This window comes from Neoarius graeffei, chromosome 2 (assembly GCF_027579695.1).
Source record: "Neoarius graeffei isolate fNeoGra1 chromosome 2, fNeoGra1.pri, whole genome shotgun sequence".
In the NCBI taxonomy this organism is placed as follows: Eukaryota; Metazoa; Chordata; class Actinopteri; order Siluriformes; family Ariidae; genus Neoarius; species Neoarius graeffei.
In genome coordinates, this window is record NC_083570.1 from 126,023,444 (window position 1) to 126,045,478 (window position 22,035).

General features: G+C 41.1%; 2 protein-coding genes across 3 annotated transcripts in view; both read left to right on the forward strand.

Annotated features, from left to right (window-relative positions):
* The window catches only part of LOC132882261 (NACHT, LRR and PYD domains-containing protein 12-like), a 292,932-nt gene that overhangs the window by 112,975 nt on the left and 157,922 nt on the right, over positions 1 to 22,035 (forward strand). The window lies entirely within an intron of this gene.
* LOC132882266 (uncharacterized) overlaps positions 21,750 to 22,035 on the forward strand; it is a 247,947-nt gene continuing 247,661 nt past the window's right edge. The window contains exon 1 of the mRNA XM_060915553.1: positions 21,750 to 21,822. The gene's annotated coding sequence lies outside the window, so the exon portion shown is untranslated. The remainder of the gene's footprint in view (positions 21,823 to 22,035) is intronic.

Here is a 22,035-nt window from a genome sequence, read left to right on the forward strand (position 1 = left end):
AGCACAGGCTGCAAAACAAAAGCCCTAAATTATTTTACAATTACTTTTTTGTTTTAAATTCTGTAAGAAAAGACCTAAGTTGTAATCCAGAATGTTTTACAGCTGCATGAGCTGCAAAAATCATGTATATAATGCCAATTTTTTTTGTGGCGCTATAATTTGCTACATGTATGCTAGTTATTGCAATATTATTGCAATGTTATTGCATTTATAATACATCATTGATATTCAGCCATAGTGGATTTTGTTCTTCAATAAAGTTATGTCTGTTTGCTGCATTGAATTGGTTCTTACTGCATTGATTTCAAGGTATTCCTTCCAGGGGTCCATACGGACCCCGCCTGGTAGTTTGTGTATGTAAAATTTGCTGGTAGGATGAAGGTTAAGTGTGTTCTTTATGCCTTGGGCCCTTTAGTGTATTGCTGTTATTAATACAAGATGTTCTGAACAAAACTTATCTGGTGATTTTGTCTTTATAAGCTTTAATTTTAAAGAAAAGTATTGGGGTCCAAATGGACCCCACATGGTAAGATTAAGGTGTAAAATAGCATGGTAGGATGAGGGTTAATAATTATTTTAAAAAAGTATTTTTTTTATCATCCCTCCAACTTTCTGAGGCCCCCCTAGCGCCCCCTGGCGGCCCCCACTTTGAAAACCACTGTACTAAGGTACAATGTGGACCCCAACCTGGCCAACTACGAAGACGGAGATGACATTGTGAAGTGGTGGGCCCATGTCATAAGTCTGGGGAAGTATCCAGCCCTCATGCAGGTCATCAGAGGTGCCCTCTCCATCTTCCATGGGCCACTAGTAGAGTCCTCCTTCAGCCTCATGGGTGATGTGATTGACAAGAAAAGTGCCAACATGAGGATCGCTACCTTTAATGCTGTGCAAACAGTTAAATACACCCTAAGATCAAGGGGGAGGACAGGAATCACCATGTTCAAGAGGGAAGATGTGAAACTTGGGCCAGTGGACAAAACTGTCTGCTGCAACATCAGGGCAGCAGGGAAAAAGGATAAATCCTTCAGAGAGAATAGAATTGAGGAAAGGAAGAAGAGGCAGGCAGAGTATGGCTGTAGAGCTTCCTGTGGAAGTGCTGAGAGGGCCAAGACCACTGCTCAAGCAGAAGAAAGGCAGGCACAGCTGAGACATGTGGCAAAGCAGAAAAATGCAGCTAGATGCAAGACCCTGGAGACATTGGAGATGGCAAGGAAGAAGAAGAAACAGTAGAGAGCTGGGGAGCTGGAAGAAGTATACTGTACCGAAGGGACTGGCACAATAGTCTAATAAGTTCTATTTTGGAATAAAATTTATGTTCAATTTTCCAGCATTGTCTCAGTGTTCTTTACTTTTAAGCATTTCCAAGGAACTGGGACAGTGTATTTTCATATAAAGAACTGTGTGTGTATAGGGTGAGCCCTGGATGGCAGAGGTTGGTGGCAATGTAATTATATGATATTTGCTGCGGAGGCACGGCTTCGATAATCTCACTCCTTTTTGACCATACCTCTGTTTGCATCCCTGCAAATAACTTTCTACAGGAATATGTGGTATGTATATGAATTCGGTGCTTACGCTTATCTTCCACTCTTCTCTTGTTCTCATTCTAGATCGCTTGTGCTGAAATTATTAATCGATTTAAAAGAATATGTATTACCATTTTTATAACCTTTCTTTTTTTCTGTTTCATAACACAAAACCAATAGCGCTTCTGGCTGCTGGTTAAATTAACTTAAAGGTAGAATAAATGGTTCTCAAGAACAATTGTGCAGTACACTTTGTCAGATTCAGTAAATATCTCCTCATGGTCTGCCAGCTGTATGATCTGTGTGGGCGATGAAAAAAGAATCCAGTGTTCATACACAACCATGGTTCTGTAAATGGGCAACAAAGTGGCTCGGACCGAGCCTCACCTCATTTCAGCCAGTCAGCAGGTGCATTCAAGGGTTTTTTTTTTTTGTTTGTTTGTTTTCCCCCCTTATGGAACAGATAATGCTTCCATTTTTATAAAATGTTTGTTTAATGTTCTGCTGTAGTTACTTGTTCTTGTCTCTAAATTTGCCTTCCTTCTAGCTTTCACTTTACCTAGATCTATAGTGTCACTATTTTATGTTTATCCTTTTCTTGATAGGGCTTGGTGATGAGGTTTGGTTTACCAAACTTTGGTTTACCTGCCTTTTGTCTGTTTTGTACAGAGCATGGATCAAAACACCATCAATGAGGCCATTGAAGACACCACTGTTGGGATCTACGTTCTTAAAGAACATGCTTCAGGTGATGAAGCAGAGGACATTGGCATTGTTCTTGAAGGCATCAAGGTGTTACTAGAGCTTGATAATGTAGCATTAGCAGTTGCTATGCTGTTTGGACTGATGTATGCACTGAACCTCAGCTACCCTGCTGACCTCCGCTACACTTTTGAGGTAATCCAAAAGATTTGGATGGAACTGGATGGAGGTAAACTTTCCAACAAAGCACTTGCTCTGAAAAACAGGCTCTCAGTCAATGGCTCAGACTGATTTCTGTTGTGTATCCACTTTTTATTTCTCAGTGACGAGTTTGCAGAGGGTTGATTTTACTTTTTGTTTGCAAAGCCACTTTGATTTGTCAAAGTTGTCAGCTATGTAAAATGGTGTTCGCAGGGTTAACCCTCACTGTAATATATAATTAGTTTTTATTATTATTAAAAGAAGCACTAGCTCTTATTTGCCTCATTCAGTTTGTGGCATGTTTGGTTCACTTCAGTAAAATGCCGTTATTGTGTTTTCACTCTTGAGGATGCACTGTTGCAATATTGTCAACTAACAGTTCGCTATCTATCTATCTATCTATCTATCTATCTATCTATCTATCTATCTATCTATCTATCTATCTATCTATCTATCTATCTATCTATCTTAATGTACTGTGAAGTTTATACTGTTTATCTGCTGTGACTGAAGTTTGTATGCGCTTCCACTGGGACACTGAAAACAGTGCAAAGTTAGATTCTGTGGATCATGAATCCATTGCACTTTATGCAGAATTCTTTTATTTATTTCTGTCAGTTTACTGTGACATTTTTGTGGTTTGTGTTTTGAATCTACTGCTAGTAATGTTGTGGTTACAGTGTCCAGTTTTTATGCTGAATTTACTGTATGGCAACTGCAGAGTCCTTCTGTTCAGGTAAAGTGTGTGATCTCCAAAGCTTGAAGGATCAGTACAGTCAAAGTTTAATACAGAACTCTGAATCTTTGTTTTTTAGATTTGATTTTTGTGTTTGCGCACACTTAAATACAAAACTGATGTCTACAATGCATTTGGCTGGTTTGAACAAATCAAGTTAAATTTAGAGACCTAACTTGCGTTGTAAGAACATAATAATAAAATTGCTTTTAAGTTACATAATACCTTTAAATGATATTAGCATTAACAAAGTTAAAGCTCATAGGCAATGATTTTAATTTTATGCCCATTTGAAACTTTATATGTTAAAAAACCCTCTGTAATTTTCTTCTGGTCCCAAGAAGTATTGTTAATAAGTAATAATTAAAATAAGTTAGCGCGGCTCGTGGCGAATTTCTGTTCGGCTATTTTCGTGACCACTCGGCGCGTGACATAATTTAAGCCAAACAAACCGCTTGAGTTGAGTCCACTTCCGGTTACTGACATTGCCGTTGGGCTTGAGTGCAGACGTGCGTTCAGGAATTTCCAAAGAAAAACCCCCATGCCTTATTGTTGTGCAGTGAACTGTAACAACGGGACCGGTTCAGGAAGAAGTTTTTACCTTTTTCCGATAAAGGAGAAGAGGCAGAGAGAGGGTTGGCTTTTTCTGAAAGAGGAGATGAGGCAGAGAGGGTGGATTGTGTGCGTGAAGCCAGAGGGTTGGTTTTTTCCGGAAGAGGCGGAGAGAGTGGATTGTGCGCGTGAAACAAAATCAAGCAGTCAAAGAAGAAACGGAGCAGCAATGCCCAAGCAAGAAGGAGAAGATTGGAGGGAAACATTTTTACTTTTGCTTGCAATTGACAAGTCAAGAATCCTAAGCAGGGATGAGAGTTTTCCGCTTTTTCTGAGTAAAAAACAACCTTTTTATATTATGCCAAATCCGTTGAGAAATTTTTTTTTATTAATTTCGGGGGGTTGGGGTATGTTCCTTCATGCTGTTCAAACTTTATTAACTCCAACGATGTTTACACATTATTTGTAAGTCACCATCTTTAGTCTCGTTTAATCTTGTTGAATGTGATGTAAAATTCGTGTTATCTACATTGTTATTGGTCAAAACATTGATGTCAAGACCATAATAGCCAATCAAAACAGTTTTTACAAAGACACCCACATCCGTTTTCTTTTATCAAAACTTGCATGTTTGTGAGCTGCATATCAAAAATACTTTCCTCTAATCGGTGTTTTTTCTCAAGATGCCGAATACTATTGACAAGCGAGATGAAGCGAAGGTACGTGAAATTGATGCTGGTATAAAAAACAAGTTTAGCAAAGCAAAAGGAAAGCAAGAGAGGAGTGTGAGAGAGCAGAAGAGAGCTAGGTTAGAGCATGTAAAAACACAGAAGGAGCTGGCTAATGAAAGAAAAAGGAAAAAAGAGAGGACTGATGAGTGGCTTTGGCCAAGAAACTGAAGTCTAAATGATCAAATGAAAATTTGTTTCAAAAATAACTGGGAACTGTAAAAACTTTTCCTTTTGAAAAAAACATACAAGTGATGTGGACAATAAGATAAAGACAGTCCCCATAAAATATGCATTTGTTTGATTCAATACATTGAATATATGATAATTTGAATTATAGCTGGCAGTGTTGATAACTGTATAACTTTAAAGTTTAAATAGACATTGTGAAGAAATCATATACAATAATGTGGACATTAGGAAAAGGTCAGTCTCCATAAGATATGAATGTTTTAATTCAATATATTGATTATATGAAAATTTGAATTATTAATGGAACTGTAAATAACTATGAATTTTAATGGACATTTTTTAGAAAAACAAGTGTTGACAATGAGTAATAACCAGTCCCCATAAAATGTAGATGATATTTTGAATTAATGCAATACACATTATATTTATTTTGATACATATTGTTCTATATAATAGTGTTTTTATTTCAATAAGTATTAAAATAGGCATCAGGTGTTTTAATTAACTACAGCTCAGATTGCAGGAAATGGGGTGTGTAAGGTCTCATTTTGAAAAAAAATTCCCAGGGGGTCCCCCCGGACCCCCCCTTATTACAGATTTTCTGCTTTTTTTCATCAGGACCCACTCTCATCCCTGCCTGAGGGATTCTGTACAATCATTGTGGAAATGAGACAAAGAGATATTTCCTCGCTTAGAGTCGGCTATAAATAGTATAATGCCGTGGATGGCAGGCTAATGTGGCCTACTGGGGCACTGTCCAGTAATCGTTCCCTATATCCACTAGGGAGGGTGGTTTAATTATTCTTCAAAAGGGCTCTTATTTAGTATTATGATGTAAGTAGGAATTTATCATAACTACCAGGATAAATCGTTTGGGCGCGAGTCTTGTTGAGGTCCGGGGTCACCGCGATCAGAGTCGGCCGAGTCGCTGTCCGATTTCGAGGCCGCGCAGTCAAACCGGTGAGCCACATTCAAAGATTGCTTCGCAACGGCAATAGGTTCATACATATATGGTTTCACCTCTCTATTCAATTTGGAGAGTTCCTACTTCAAAATCACTATCGCTTTCAGACATTTTACACAACCTCTCGTGACCAAAGTCCGTACACGTGTGCTCGGTTCACAAGTAAACACAGAGCTGCTCCCGGTCTGTTTGGCTTAAATGACGTCACGACGCCGGTCCCCTGGCGGTGAAAGTGCGCATACAGTAAGTGAGATGTAAACAAACCTTCGGAAATCGGGCAAAACAGTATATTTTAACCGTTTTATTCAATTTTAGGGTGCAAATTAGACACCAGGAATGTATAAAATTCCCTGCCTTCTTCTGTGTAAATTCCTGTTGTTCTATGTAAAATACTTTGCCTTTAAGAAAATGCGGCACCGCCCCTTTAAGGGGCTGCGTTATATAAACAGGCACGGATGTTTCTCTTTCATGCCGTCGCATTCTAGCGCTACGTTCACACTGCAAGGCTTAATGCTCAATTCCGATTTTTTTGTGAAATCCGATTTTTTGGTGAGGTCGTTCACATTAACAAATATATGCGACTTGTATGTGATCCTCAGTATGAACGAAAAGCGACCTAAAAGTGTTCCGCATGCGCATTGCAGGATACGACGACGTCACACGCAGTGAGCATGGCCAGTGTTTGCGGAAGTAACCTAAAGTTTCCTGTGTATGACAGTAGCCAGCATGGAGTACCTGGCGATGATGCAGCTGTTGTTGCGACGGAGCCAGAACATGCACAATAGCCTGATGTTAAGGAGGAGGTTGAGAAGGAAGAGGGCAAGGGTTTTGGCTCAGGCGTTCTGCGGGGTAGTGACTGCAACCTCCGTTCAAAGGGACGTGTGGGTGCGGAGTCACAGCCAGGAATGGTGGGATGTAGATGTGCTTCGCTCCTTCACCGACACCGAGTTCATTAACAACTTTCGCGTCGGGAGGAGAACCTTTGCCTACATCTGTGAGCGTCTGCGTGTGCCACTGTCGCGTATGGAAACCCAACTTCGGCTGCCAATTTCGGTCAATAAACGCGTCGGCGTTGGCCTGTATTGGCTTGCAACAGGTGCGTGTTACCGCACAATCGCGAATCTATTTGGCATAGCCAAGTCTACAGTGTGTTCCATTGTCCAGGAGTTCTGCAGAGCAGTTAGACAGGTACTCATGCCTGAGTACATCAAGCTTCCTCGGGGAGATGACCTGCATGAGGTTGTGCAAGGCTTTAAACACAGATGGGGCTTCCCGCAGTGTGGAGGTGCAATAGATGGGAGCCATATCCCCATTATTGCTCCTGAGGACAACCATGCAGATTACTTCAACCGTAAAGGGTGGCACTCCATTGTCCTGCAGGCTGTCGTTGATCATCGATATTGGTAAGTACTCATATTTGTGTAATTTATATATTTTTAAAAAAATATTTAGTTTATATATTAACTCTGGTTTATAATTTTTCTCACAAGTTTAGTCCAGCAATATCAAGTAGAACACTGCCTTAAATAAAATGTTAGATCAGACATGCTATTTAGGAATAAATGACTGTCTTCCTACAGTTTTACCAACATCAATATTGGATGGCCAGGAAGTGTCCATGATGCCAGGGTGCTCCGTAATTCACGGATATACTCACTGGCAGAGAGAGGGGAGCTTTTTCCCCATGGTGAGTGTGTACCAATCTTTTAATGTCTATCCTGTAGTAGTTGTTTCACCAAAGACCTCATCACCAGACTACACTGAGTGCATGATGTCATGTAAGGTACTTTCGAGTGCTTTGTAATCACATTTGCATTATTATTGATGTGATATGTTTTGTATTCTAATTATCTCTGTTTTCAAGGACACTGAAGATATCATGGGCGTTCAAGTGCCCATCCTGCTCCTTGGTGACCCTGCGTATCCTCTCCGAACCTGGCTTTTAAAAGGCTATTCCGACACAGGAACATTAACTGCAGAGCAGAGGTACGTCAATGAGCGCCACAGCAGAGCCAGGATGACAGTTGAATGTGCCTTCGGGCGGCTGAAAGGCAGATGGAGGTGCCTTGCCAAACGTTTGGATGTGGACATCTCCATCGTCCCCACCGTCATAAGTGCATGCTGCACTCTCCACAATGTGTGTGAGATGCACGGCGAGGCCTATGAGGAACCCGGTGGAGCAGTTCCTAATGTCGAGAGCGGTGCTGAAGGAGGCTTGGCAGATGTTCAGCCAACAAGAATCAGGGAGGCACTGACTCAATTCTTTTATAGCCAACTGTGAACCATAATTCAGTGCTTCTATTTGACCCTGAGGAACGTGTTTGTCTTTTTCAGTTACTTTATTTTCTTTAATGTTAATGAGGATATAGGCCTACTGTAATTCATTGGATGCACTATGAAAAATAACAATGAACAAACCATGCTATTTTGCAGTGGTGGAGAATGACGGGTCATGAAGTGATTTCTGGGGTGGGTAATAAAAAAATGAATGAGAAGCACTGCCATAACTCAGCATACAATTGTTTTCTTGTTACCACAGACAGCTGTTTTAAGAATTGGTGTGATAAAAGATTAACCCTTTTCTCTTGTGTTGCTTTTATGTTTATTAGACAATGTTTGTCCATATACAACAGCACAAATCAGCCTTTTCAACAGTATAACTTACCAGGCTATTACAGCAAACAATACCACTCCACACTTACAAAAGTGTTGTTGGTATATTTAAAAAACAAAAAGTTGTCTTAATGAAAGACACATTAAAGTGCAGAACAAAACCATATACAAAAACCGCTTCACATGGCATTGTAACAAAATTCCACGATACAGTAAAGAAAAACTTCTGCCATGTTTTTCAAAATCAAGGTGCAAATGCTATTTCACCTGCAATTAAACCTGCATGGCAAAAGAAAAAGTGCATCCTAAAGACAAATAACCATGCAATACAAAACTGGTGGCCTTTAGTCTTGATCCTCAGGTCGAAAGAAGGGGGGTTGACCCTAGGGCCTGAAAGTGTTGTTTAAGGGAAGTGGCTGACTGGGATCCTGTAGAAAGGACAGAGGCTGTGTGAGAGATGGAGATGGGGTGGGAGATGGAGCCATTGGAAAGACTGGGGAATGGTGAGAAGGATGCATTTGGTTGTACATTGGGGTCTGGTATTGCGGCTGGGGTGGCGGTCGAGGATATTGGTCCATGAGCTGTGAAAACATTTGAAACATTCTCCGATCGTGCTCATGTTGAGCCGCCTGCATCTTCAGGAGTAGATCATTGTCCTCAGTCTTGAAGGCATTGATTATTTTTTCAGCAAATACCTCCAGAGTAGTCTCCAATTTGGACTTCCTTTTTCGGGATGTTGCAGATGTAGCTAAAAATAAAAAAAATAAATAAAAAGAATGGATTAGTTGAATAACATTACACTGAGTGCCTTTTGCTGAGAAATTTGTGATAGATACGACAAAACAAACCAGTTAACCTAATTATAAGTAACAGACAAATAACTATTTAAAACTGTCAATATTCTCATTCACCCAGGTAATGTTATCTGGTTGCCGACAACTAAACTCTTTGGATAAGTTTTGATAAAAGAAAAATCATTCATTTAAAATTAAGAAAACAGGTTTTACTTTGAGTATTTCTTCAAGTATTCATATATAGTATGTGGACATAAAATGTGGCTAGATGTTCTCACGTAGTGTTCCCCAAGTTAATTAAACAAAAGAACACAGAATTACTTACAGCCAGTGGATGTAGAGCTGCTTCGAGGTGCGTTGTCTTCTGTGCTTGTAGAGGCAGGGGAGGGTGATACAGTCCAATCTCCTGTACATACATTAAAGGAAATTAGGTCAACACTGATGCAATAATTCGAAATTCAATATAATCAGGTAAGTCAGACAGCGTGTAAATATCCTACCTGTATCGCAGCTAGCTGGGCTGGCTGCCCTAGCTGCGGGACCTGAGCTCTCCTCGGGGCTTTCCTCTGGGTTCTCCTCAGGGCAGACATCCTCGCTATCCAGCAGTTCAATGGGGTCCACGTGAGGCTTGTCACTCAAAATGCGGTCGAGCAATTCATAAAAAGGACACACTACACGACCACGGCCACTTTTTCTGTTAACGTCCTTAGCCGCTTTATACTTGGCGCGAAGGTTCTTAACTTTTCTCTGGCATTGAAGCCAGGACCTCCTGTAGCCGCGCTCGGCCAATTCTTTGGAAATGCTTTCAAAAACCGCCCAGTTGCGGTATGACCCATCCAACCTAGCTTGAATAGCTGCATCCCCCCAAATGGAAATCAGCTCCCTAACCTCTGCGTCCTTCCATTGAGAAGATTCAGAACCTTCACAGCCCGAAGCGTCCGCCATGTTGTTGTAACTTTGAGAGACCCGCCGCCTACTTCAGCGCAGAATAGTGACATTTGTGGCTTGTTGATGACGTGTAAGTCGGATGAATGCGACCTGGCAGTTCAGACTGAAGTCGCATATGAAAAGAGCGGATAGGAATCGGAATTAGCACCACATATCCAAACGGCCTGGGCCGGATTTGAAAAAATCGGATTTGTGTCATTCATATTGTCAATAAAAGATCGGATACAGGTCACATATGGGCGAAAAGATCGGATTTGAGTCACTTCAGCCTGCAGTGTGAACGTAGCCTAGGAGTCTCATGTCTCGTTTGAAGGTCTCTCGGTGCTGTTGTGCGTGAATGTAAATGTAAGTGCCCTTATTTTCCTTTGTTAGACTTTTTGTTGGTATAGCCATTTATAAGTTTGTATTTCAGCCAGACAATCTTTCTTTGCCATTTGAAATGTCTAGCATGTTCTGGGACTCAGCAATATTGTGTTAGCAATCCTACACCGTGTTTTATGTTTGCACATAATGGAGATAAGGCAGTACGATTTTCTTATGTTGTTTTATGACATTTAGTACTGTTAATCACCATATCTTTATTACTGTGTGTTCAGTACATTTCTTGCAATTATTACCTTCAAATAGAGTGTTAAATAGGACATGTTTGTTATGGGAATAACTTTAGCATTCTCATGTTAAGTATTTTCCCTTTATTTCTTTCTTTGTCTTAGAAACCACAACACAACTGTTGTCACAACTTTTGTCACAACACAACTTCAGAACCTTTGACACAGATGTATATATGCACAGAGACAATTAATAAATGGCAAGATACAACCTCTAGAACAGCTGCGTTCTTTCTGACCGAAGAATTAGGCCAGCCGGTGTACGACCAGTACTTTCCTCCTCATTATATCCTACAAGGAAGATTGAATTCGCTTTTTGGGTCGTTCTTCTAGACAATAAAGTTGCTATTCTGCATTTCACCTCTGACCCTTGCCTATGACCTTTAAAGTTCCATTTAAAATCTGGTATCCTGAACATGATGAAGTCACTTTAGCATTACTCAGTTAATTGGTATTGCAATAGCTTTAAAAAGAAATGTTAAATCAACTTGATTCTTTTAAATAATCTGTCATTTAATTATTTTGGTTTAACAAGTAATAATTCATTGAGAAAAAGAAGGAAATCGTTAGTCATCCACAGTCTAATCATGTGGGATCGATGTACACATTAAAATCAAGTAAACCCAGAGGATTTTTGTTTTTCAGTTTGTGTGAAAACATGCCCACTACAAACGCAAAGTCCCAAAGCCAGTCTGTGTCGCTCAGCTCAGGAACCAGTGCTGGCGGGGAACTTCAGAAAGGCAGTGAGGCGAGGAAGCGACTCTCCAAACATTTTCCCAGATTGGGTGGCTTTACTGGTGAGTTATGCCTCCAAAAAAGAACTTTACAGCTGAGGAAGGCATGGACATTAAAAAGTCCCTGGAGTTTCTGGCGGAGGAAGTTTGTGTTAAAGCCCAGCAGAAAGGCCTCATGGAGCTGGTGACGGGAGTGAAGTCGCTCCGGCTGCAGAACGCCGAGAAGGAGTGGTGGCGTCTCGCCCACCTGGAGAGCAGAGTTGCTGAACTGGAGCAGCACACCAGGATGAATAACGTCATCGTCACTGGGATTCAGATTAAACCCCGGTCATATGCAAAAGCGCTGACAAGGGAGGGATAATCTGACGAACTGGGCAGCAACTCTGTGGAGCAACAAGTGTGGGCATTCCTGCACTCAAAGGGACTTGATATTGATTGCAGCACCGTCGAGGCCTGCCCCATTCTCCCCAGGAGAGACCAGGAGAACACCGCCATCATCATGAGGTCTATCAGCCGGAAATATAAAGCTTCACTGCTGAAACAAGGAAGGAAACTGTCAACTGTACAAACGTCTCCATCAACGAACACCTGACAAAACGCAATGCTGACATTGCCAGAAAAGCACCACATCTGAAGAAAGACAATAACATTCAGTCTACATGGATCACCAACTTCAAAGTGTTCATGAAGCTGAACGGGACACCGGAGGAGGCGAGAGTTCTGGTCATATCGAGCACTTGGACAAATACCAGTGATGCTATCAGGACTGTACGGTAATCAATACCGCCGTGACACGACACTGAACTCAACCATGACACACACCGGAATAACTCTTCACCCATCACTCGCAACACTACTCGGCTCACGCAAATGCTGGCTGATTATGAAAACCTGGAACTGAAACCACATGAATTCACTGACCATAAACTACTGGATACAGAAAATGACACAGACCCGGACAATAACTTTTTTTCTCAACCATTAATGACAGTTGGCACCATTACACAGAGGAACAGTCCAACCAGTCCACTGAGGCTGTGGGGAAATGATCAATAATACACTTCAACAGCAGAAGCATGGACACTAACTTCAAACACATCAAGAAATACTGAAGTCAGTTTACTCATCCATTCAACATAATTGCCATATCGGAGACCTGGATTGACCTGGAGAAAGGAGTGGATTTCGAACTGGCTGGATATGAATTTAATTCTATAAACAGGAAAAATAAAGGTGGAGGAGGAGTGGTGGTGTATGTGAACCGTAATTTGAATTATAAGCTAATAGATGGCATGACAACAGTGATTGATAACTTATTAGAATGCTTAACAATTGAAATTAATATTGAAAAAAGTAGAAATGTATTAATTAGCTGTATATATACAGCGCCAGAAACTAGCATTGAGGTGTTTAAGGACTGGGTAGAAAAGACATTTACAGTAGATAAGAGTTATCTTAATTTGTGGGCATACCAATATTGATCTGTTGAACCCTAATAAGCATAGTATGACTGAGGAATTTATTAATACCATATACAGTATGAGTCTTCACCCAAAAATCACCAGACCCACCAAAATTACTGACCATAGTGCTAGTGTCGCCACTGTTGAGCTTTCTTGGTGATGGCTGTAATGTAACAGGCTTGTGAGCCTTATGCGCTGGATGCATGGGCGGCGCCACCATTGAAGGTGGCGGGGGCGTGTCCCCTTCACATTTCATAATTCTTCGTTTGGACCCGCCCACATTTAACATAAACTATTAGTTCACCCAGCGCCGTTTCTATTGCTTCGTGAAAGAATCCATTCCACTTGATCGATAAGAGAATACACAGACCACTGAAAATCCACTCTGGGTTTTCCAGGCGTTCCCAACAACAACTCCCCGCGCGCGAGAGAATCACAATCTCAGCTGCTCGAGAGTGGAGGAGGTGACGTCAGCCCCATTGCCACCTCACAATAGCTAGCTTTTGCTGAAACCTTATTCTTTTGTTATCTGCCCTCAAAATTAACCCTAGGCCACGATAAATTAATGTTCAACTAAACAATGAAATAAGCTTCGCCTAATGGGGTATTCTTGGTTGATGGTGAACTGTTTGCAGTATTTGCTCCTCCCCAGACACAATGGACATAAGGACATTCTTTACAAAGCAGCAGAAAGTCAGTCAGAATTTCCCCACAGGACAGGGTTTTTTTTGTCCCAATGGAAATATTAGTGCAGTTAGCTGGCTAGTCAATGTTGGGAGATGTATCAGCTAGCTTAATGTTAGCTATCATTTAATTCAAACCCAGTAGGCCTGCCTTACTGTAATGCCAAGAATGAGGTCAAGTCTGCTCTGATGATATTTACTGATTCTCTGTTGTGATTTGAAGAACTTGTTTTGTCTGGTCTTTGCCAGTTTTCTGGAAAGTAACATGGGAAACCAGTGTCTGGGGAAGGAATAATAGAAAGGAAAGCGATGGAGAGAGATGGGTGTTATTCCAGGTGGACTGTGAAGGAAAGGGGGATAAAAGTTATGAAGTGGTAGAAATTGTGGTGGCACCAATGTAAGAAGGAGTTCTATCTATAAATCTATTTGTTATACTGATCTGTACTGTAGTACCACCATTGCATGTAGGTTGACAAAACTGCACTTGTTCATTGTGTGAAGTTCTCTTTTATGTGTCGTTGCTTGACACAGTGTGACTTTGTGTTATGAAGTTTGCATGATGCCATGTCATGCCTGTTCATGGTGTGAAATTATGAATATTCTTATTTTTAAACATACAGTTGAGTGTCACTATTGCTTGGCACAGTGGCACGTTGTGTTACATCTAAAACTAAATAAAAAAGGAAACACAAAATAAAAAGTAAAATGCACCCATAAAGTCATTGTTGGTGATAAACTGTGTCACAGTCATCTCATTATCTTAGGCGTAGCAGTGGGTTTAAAAACAGGCTGATGAATATATGGACTAGTTGAATGAGGACTTATTGTTGAGTCTCTAAAATAGTCATTGAATTAAGTGACTTTTGTAGGTAAAATTAGGTGTTTAACAACCTGTTAAAAATAAACCAGAATGCAGGAAATGGCATCTAATTAATTAAAAATTTTCTGGGGGAGGACCCCCCACCAGTGTGTCCCCCCCACATTAAAAATGCTTCTGACGCCCCTGGCTGGATGTCAGAGGAAAACTCCGTGTTAGTAATTGTTGCTTTCTTTGGCCAGAAGATAGCACCACTGGGCAAAAGAGCATTAACATGTCAATACAAAGGCCAAAAGCACAATATTGAGTTTGAAATCGCACAAGATGATGTTCCGGCTATACTGGGAGGAGCCACATGTGTGAAACTAGGCTTAGTGAAGAGGATGCATGATGTTAGAAAGGAAAATGACATCCTTAAAGACTATGAGGATCTTTTCACCGGACTAGGTTGCTTACCTGGTCAGCATCATATACAGATTGACCACACTGTTACACCTGTCGTGCACGCTCCCAGAAGGATTCCTGTAGCACTCAGAGACAGAGTAATTGAGGAACTACAGCACATGGAGAAATTGGGAGTAATAACCAGGCAGATGGGGCCAACAGAGTGGGTTAACAGTATGGTAACAGTGGTCACACCCAAGAAAATTCATATCTGCATGGACCCGAAAGACTTAAACCAAGCAATTAAACGGGAGCGTTACCCATTACTCACAGTAGAGGAGGTTGTTTCCCGTATGCCAAACGCTAAGTACTTCTCAGTACGAGATGCCAATCAGGGCTTTTAGCAGATAAAACTTGATGATGAAAGCTCAAAGCTCTGCACATTTAATACCCCCATTGGAAGATATAGATTCCTACGTTTACCGTTTGGGATCTCATTGGCGCCAGAGGTGTTTCAGAGGGCTATTGCCAGATGATTGAAGGGCTAGATGGAGTTGTGAACATCATTGATGACTTACTTGTCTGAGGAGACTCTGTGGCAGAGCACAACCACAGATTGAAGTTGCTGTTGGAGACAGCAAAAGAGAATAACCTGAAACTGAACAAAAACAAGGGCTTTGTCAGGACAAAAGAAGTTAAATACATCGGGGACACACTCAGCGCCAGTGGACTGAGACCGGATGAGGAAAAAGTGAGAACAGTGACAGCTCCCAGACCCACAGAATAAGCAGGAACTGCTGAGGTTCATGTGGATGATTCAATACCTCGCAAAGTTCATTCCAAACCTGTCAGACATCAGTGCACCTTTAAAAAAGCTGCTTGAAGGTGACATGGAGTGGCACTGGGAAGAAACACAAAAGAGGAGTTTTGAGCATCTTAAACAGCTGGTCACCAATGCTGCAACCATACTTGCCAACTTTTCAAAATTCTCATGGGGGAGAAAAGTGCGTGAACGACATTTTCAATTGGACGAGGGCCTGATGCGCGGTTGAAATGATAAAAACAGTGGATCCCAATGAATTGCAAAACATTTGAAATTTATACAATTAAAGAGTTTTTGAATTGTTGATATTGTTCTATCAGTTCCTATAGGTTATGGGATTCATGTATCAGGCATGAGAGAGCTCAGAGTGAAAAATCTGAAATAACACTCGTCTTGGTCTGTGTCTATGTGTCAGCCCTGTGATGACCTGGCGACTTGTCCAGGGTGTACCCCGCCTTTCGCCCGTAGTCAGCTGGGATAGGCTCCAGCTTGCCTGCGACCCTGTAGAACAGGATAAAGCGGCTAGAGATGATGAGATGAGATGAACACTCGTCTTGAATTTTAATATAACAACAATGAAAGGGACGTCTTAAATCAGATTTTTAGCTGAAAAATCTCATGCCTGGATATTGTGTAACCCTGCCTACCTAGGTAGGCTCTGGTATCTAATAAATCCTCTAATAAATCAGGTCTGCTTGTCTTATCCTTAGGTTCGTACAAGAGGACTGCGGTAGTGAATACTTATTACTGTATTAAGCCGTTCCAACCCACAATAACACATGTACACCAATCAGGTTATAGGAAAAGGGTTCTGTATTATAGAAAATATGATGTAAGTCAATGCATGTCAATTCAGTGTGAATAAACAAAATAAAAATGAGTGTTGTGTGGTGTAAAACTAAACTGAAATCATGCTTATCATCAACTGTGTGTATTATGTACCTTCAATACTATCCTTTAAACAGGTAATGTGTAATATGAAATATTAATGCAGATCATTAAAGTTCTCTTGAACCATATAGAACGGGTTCACTAAACAGACCCTCCAGGATTTTGCAATTTGCAATTTCAACGCAAACTCGACCAATCCCCGCGAATTCAGGGCGGTGTTGCAATTATATCCAATCACCGCAACTTTCCTGCAAATTTGACCAATCGTTGGCGTCGTCTTGAGGTGACGTCGACAAACTACCTTCCGCCTTACTTCTGTGTATATGTTCAAGAGAAGCAACAGCAGTGTTGCCAGATTGGGCGGATTTAAGTGCATTTTGGCAGGTTTTCAACATATTTTGGGCTGGAAAATGTCAGCAGTATCTGGCAACACTGCATGTGCGAGTCTCTGTTTATGTAGGCTTAAATTCTGTTACTGAAAGTGTTATGTTTACAGTGAAGGACTGTGTGCACTTTACATTTTTTTTTTTTACTTAATACAAGAAATTATTGGATGCCAACATTTTTGCCAAAATGGTATTTTATTTTCCATCATTTAGGCAGCTTTAGCATCATACTGTGAGATTCTGTTCAAATTGTTTTTTTCTTCTATGAAGCCCGAGCCATTTATTTTATTAGTTTATAATTATTGTTTAATTTAGTCTTCAGGAGAGACTGCCTGCACACAGTACTAGTATTAATAGTTTTTTTTTTTTTACATGAAAGATGGGGGCGGCACGGTGGTGTAGTGGTTAGCGCTGTCGCCTCACAGCAAGAAGGTCCTGGGTTCGAGCCCTGGGGCCGGCGAGGGCCTTTCTGTGTGGAGTTTGCATGTTCTCCCCGTGTCCGCGTGGGTTTCCTCCGGGTGCTCCGGTTTCCCCCACAGTCCAAAGACATGCAGGTTAGGTTAACTGGTGACTCTAAATTGACCGTAGGTGTGAATGTGAGTGTGAATGATTGTCTGTGTCTATGTGTCAGCCCTGTGATGACCTGGCGACTTGTCCAGGGTGTACCCCGCCTTTCGCCCATAGTCAGCTGGGATAGGCTCCAGCTTGCCTGCGACCCTGTAGAAGGATAAAGCGGCTAGAGATAATGAGATGAGATGAGATGAGACATGAAAGCTGAGGCATTTATATTATATTTTAAGGTAACTTCATGTTGTGCTGTGAGGTTCTCTGCACTTTAACTTTTGAACCAACAGGTGCATTTGGATAAGTAAAGCCTATTTTTTCTGCATTTTTGTAGTCCTGGTAATATTGGTAAAGTTGTATATACGACCATTTCTCAGTGTCTTTGTTTTTTTTAATTAATAGTTTTTCAGTAGGGCGGCACGGTGGTGTAGTTGTTAGCGCTGTCGCCTCACAGCAAGAAGGTCCGGGTTCAAGCTCCGTGGCCGGCGAGGGCCTTTCTGTGCAGAGTTTGCATGTTCTCCCCGTGGCCGCGTGGGTTTCCTCCGGGTGCTCCGGTTTCCCCCACAGTCCAAAGACATGCAGGTTAGGTTAACTGGTGACTCTAAATTGACCGTAGGTGTGAATGTGAGTGTGAATGGTTGTCTGTGTCTATGTGTCAGCCCTGTGATGACCTGGAGACTTGTCCAGGGTGTACCCCGCCTTTCGCCCGTAGTCAGCTGGGATAGGCTCCAGCTTGCCTGCGACCCTGTAGAACAGGATAAAGCGGCTACAGATAATGAGATGAGATGAGTTTTTCAGTAATAACTTAATATTTAACATATCACTCAATTTTAATCACAAAAAGAGAAAATTGCAACAATTTCTCGCAACTTTCACTTCCTCCCGCAATGTAATCGCAACAAAAACCTAAAAAACACCGCAACTTTCATTGCAATTTTTTGGAACACCCCCCTGCAACATCAGACATTTTAGCCCGCAACAATCACAAAAAAGGCCCGCGGAATCCTGGGGGGACTGAATATAATATGAAATACCAATGCAGATTATGTAAGCTCGTTCTTAACTATAGACAAGTGCAGCAATAATATGAAATACCAATGCAGATGAAGGAAAGTCTGCACAACTGCACAGAACAGACACAGTAGGCCTGTAATATGAAATATCAATGTAGATCATTAAACCAATAACCCTATGTTGGATCCAACAACCCAAAAAGTAAAAAAGATAAAAAAAAATGTGTAAGGCCTTGAAAATTGAGATCTCAAGTGAAAAAAATGTGTACAAAAATAGTTGTGTTCCGATTGGACCGTTCCCAGTGTTCCAGTCCCAGCACTCCCTTGCCGGTGAGCAGTCAGTGGTTGGAAGGCGGAGGATAATGTGGCAGCGACGGCAGTGGAATCCACAGCACAGCGATGCGCAGCACTCGAACCGGGTGGGAAAAACACCAGCCTGCACACACGCGTGCAAAGCCATTAGCAACACTAGATTACAAAACTACACAGTTCATCGGTACTTTCGGCTAAAGATCATATTTTCCACGTCATTACTTCCGAACATGAACATACAGCAACTGTGTGCACTGAAAAGGCGTTCACACTGAATATTTTTATCGAATAAGTCTGCTAGCTTATCCAGCCAGAACACCTAGCCATGCGGCTAACATAGCTAACCCAGCATCTCACAGTCAGGCACATTACAGCACAACAACATGATGCTTTCCACTTCATGTCCAATTACGCACACCAAACAAAACCATATCCTGACTGCTTCATTTTCCATTTCCTCTGCGTTCTGAATAAGAGAGTTCCGTGTTCACACAGTGCAGCTGATTAGCTTACAGCTCACCAGGATCTCTTCACATCAAAAACAACTCTTCAAAAGAAATCACAACTTCTCAGGATCAAAACTTTAGTTGTGTCAGTGTATCGGGTCGTGTAGTGGTGTTCTGTGTCTGATCTAAAATGATCTTATCTAAGATGGTCTTATCTCCGTGTTGCAGTGGATGGAGCGTGTGAGGGGAAAAGCATCGTTCTCCTTATGGAGGCTCTTAGGGAGTATCTGCCAATATCCCAACTCCCACTAACATGAATGAAACATTAGGGGACTATCCACCATGGGGGAATGAATGAAAGTCGTCAGTGTGTGAATGCAATGCAGTAAAAACCAGTGTGTGAGTGTGGTGCAGTGATTTATAAGGGTCAGTGCTTGAAGTGGAAAAAAAGAAGTGCAGGAACCCTGATTTTCTGACAATGCCATCCTGGTCATTCATCTCATCTCATTCATCTCATTATCTCTAGCCGCTTTATCCTTCTACAGGGTCGCAGGCAAGCTGGAGCCTATCCCAGCTGACTACGGGCGAAAGGCGGGGTACACCCTGGACAAGTCGCCAGGTCATCACAGGGCTGACACATAGACACAGACAACCATTCACACTCACATTCACACCTACAGTCAATTTAGAGTCACCAGTTAACCTAACCTGCATGTCTTTGGACTGTGTAAATGGAATAGTCTAAAATCCGAATAGAATATAAACAATATGAATTTAAAAAATAGTACAGTGTAAATATAAACATGAATAAAGCACTTATTCTGTGAATCGCTCTGGATCACAGCATCTGCAAAGTGTTTTCAATGTTGATTTGTACCAGTGGACTTCCAGATGTTTATTATGGCTGCATTTACCCAGGTATCAACCTGCCACTGAGCCACCAGACTATCAGCCTCCTTTAAATCCACCTTGCCAAGGCTGGACCCATCAACTATTCAGCAGAGTTGAGGTTTGACACCAACGTTGACCCAAACTTATTTTGTCCACTGAGCCACTGTGGCCTACAGACTTTCAGCCAACTTTAAACGGCAGTTGTTATAAAAACAGCTCCTTTTTTGACCTTAAGCCAGCACTGGTTAAACTGTTAATAAGGATTGTCGTTATTAACAGAGCTTCTTTGCCAACATCAGCCCAGTGCTGTGTCTATATAGAGAGAAGGCCAACAGCAAACCAAAACAGTCAGGGGTCGACTTCAGTTTGCTACCTGGCCGAGTATCCAACAACACAACTTGTACACAATTGACCCAAAACCTTAGAGGTTTAAGACGCACTGCATTTCGGTGATTAATGTGAATGACCTCTGAGGAAAGACTGATCTTCAGATCATCACCTCTGATTTGTTCATTAGGGATCGACATCGGCCTCCTTGTAACAACGTCTTATTCAAATCACAACACTTAAGTCAATGTAGGTCGGATTGTTTGTTTGTTTATTTATTTACTAACAGCTCAGTAGCTAACTGTAATGTATTGGATCAGGGAATGTGTGCAATGTGGAGAAGGATATTGCTGTATAAAGATTCAATGTTTAATTTTGCAATGCGACTGACGAACAAGTCTGAAATAATAACAATGACAACAATTTTGTATTGTGGAAAATATACAACACCTAATAATACACTGTCTAGAAGAACATTTGAACTTTTTTTACTCTCAGCACAACAGAATAACTGACTTAAAACACTGAACACATTTTTTCAGAAAGAATGTAAAGGCAGCAGTACAATCTCGAATATCAATACACTGAGGTTTTTTTTAATAAATTTAAAAATGGATTAATGACAGTTTTCCATTGACAGTGTTATTTATGGATATTTACAGTTACTGATACAGTATAACAATATAATGATTTTCACTTCATTCTTTAAAAAAATTAAAATAAACACAAAAACAGTGGTATTTAAATAAATGTCGTAGAGAAACAGTGCATGACAAATGAGCTCCCACTGAAGCGAGCCCTTAAAAGCTTTAATATCTTGTGCAATTTTTTTAACATTTATTTCATGCTACAAAATTAAAATTATTTCCTTGAAGTGCAAAATATTAAGCGTACTGTGCTGTATTTTAAACGAATGCTGTTTGATGATGAATGCTTTCATGCTAAATGCTCAAACCAAAGAATGCTTTGCATAATTTTACATCACAGTCCAAAATAATAAGTTTAATTTTACAGCACCTTTCACCAACCCAAGGACACTTTACAGAGGAACGATAGACAAAAGAAGAAGAAAAACCCCACTCCCTCAAAAACAAAACCATCATTACAAACAAGACCAACTGTGATCTACTGCTCACTGACGTATCCCTCACTCTCGCTTATATCAGAATACGAGCAATCGAAGGAATATAGGACACTTATTATGAATGTTGACTTCAACAAATAATGAACCCTGAAACAAGTAAGTAAAGAGCAGTGTCTCTCCCCAGGGATTTCACATAGCATCCTGGGAAACTGTCATTTTGAAATAGCATTTCGCTTCTTGAAATAGCGTCAAAATCCACACTATATGTTTCGCAAATACATTCAGTCGGTAAACAGGAAGTCGATATGTGACAGACCTGAGAACGGTAAACACGGTATAGAACCCCAAGCTGAAGTTCGGTACCGAGTGGCTATGATTTGTGGTTGCTGAGGAAAAGGGTGTTTCAGACAGACGGAGATACGGACGAACAGACAGAGGTAAACCAGTATAGTATAATAATTAGGGCTGCAACGATTCACTAAGACTTTGATTCGATTCACGATTCAGACCCTTCGATTCGATTCTGCAACTGTAAAGGATAAACAAACCTCAGATTTTAAACTTTAATTAACAAAATCCCGCTGAAATTTGTCTGGAAAGATGAAAACTTTCCAAATGCTGACTAGGGAACAGGATATGTAAGTGTAAAA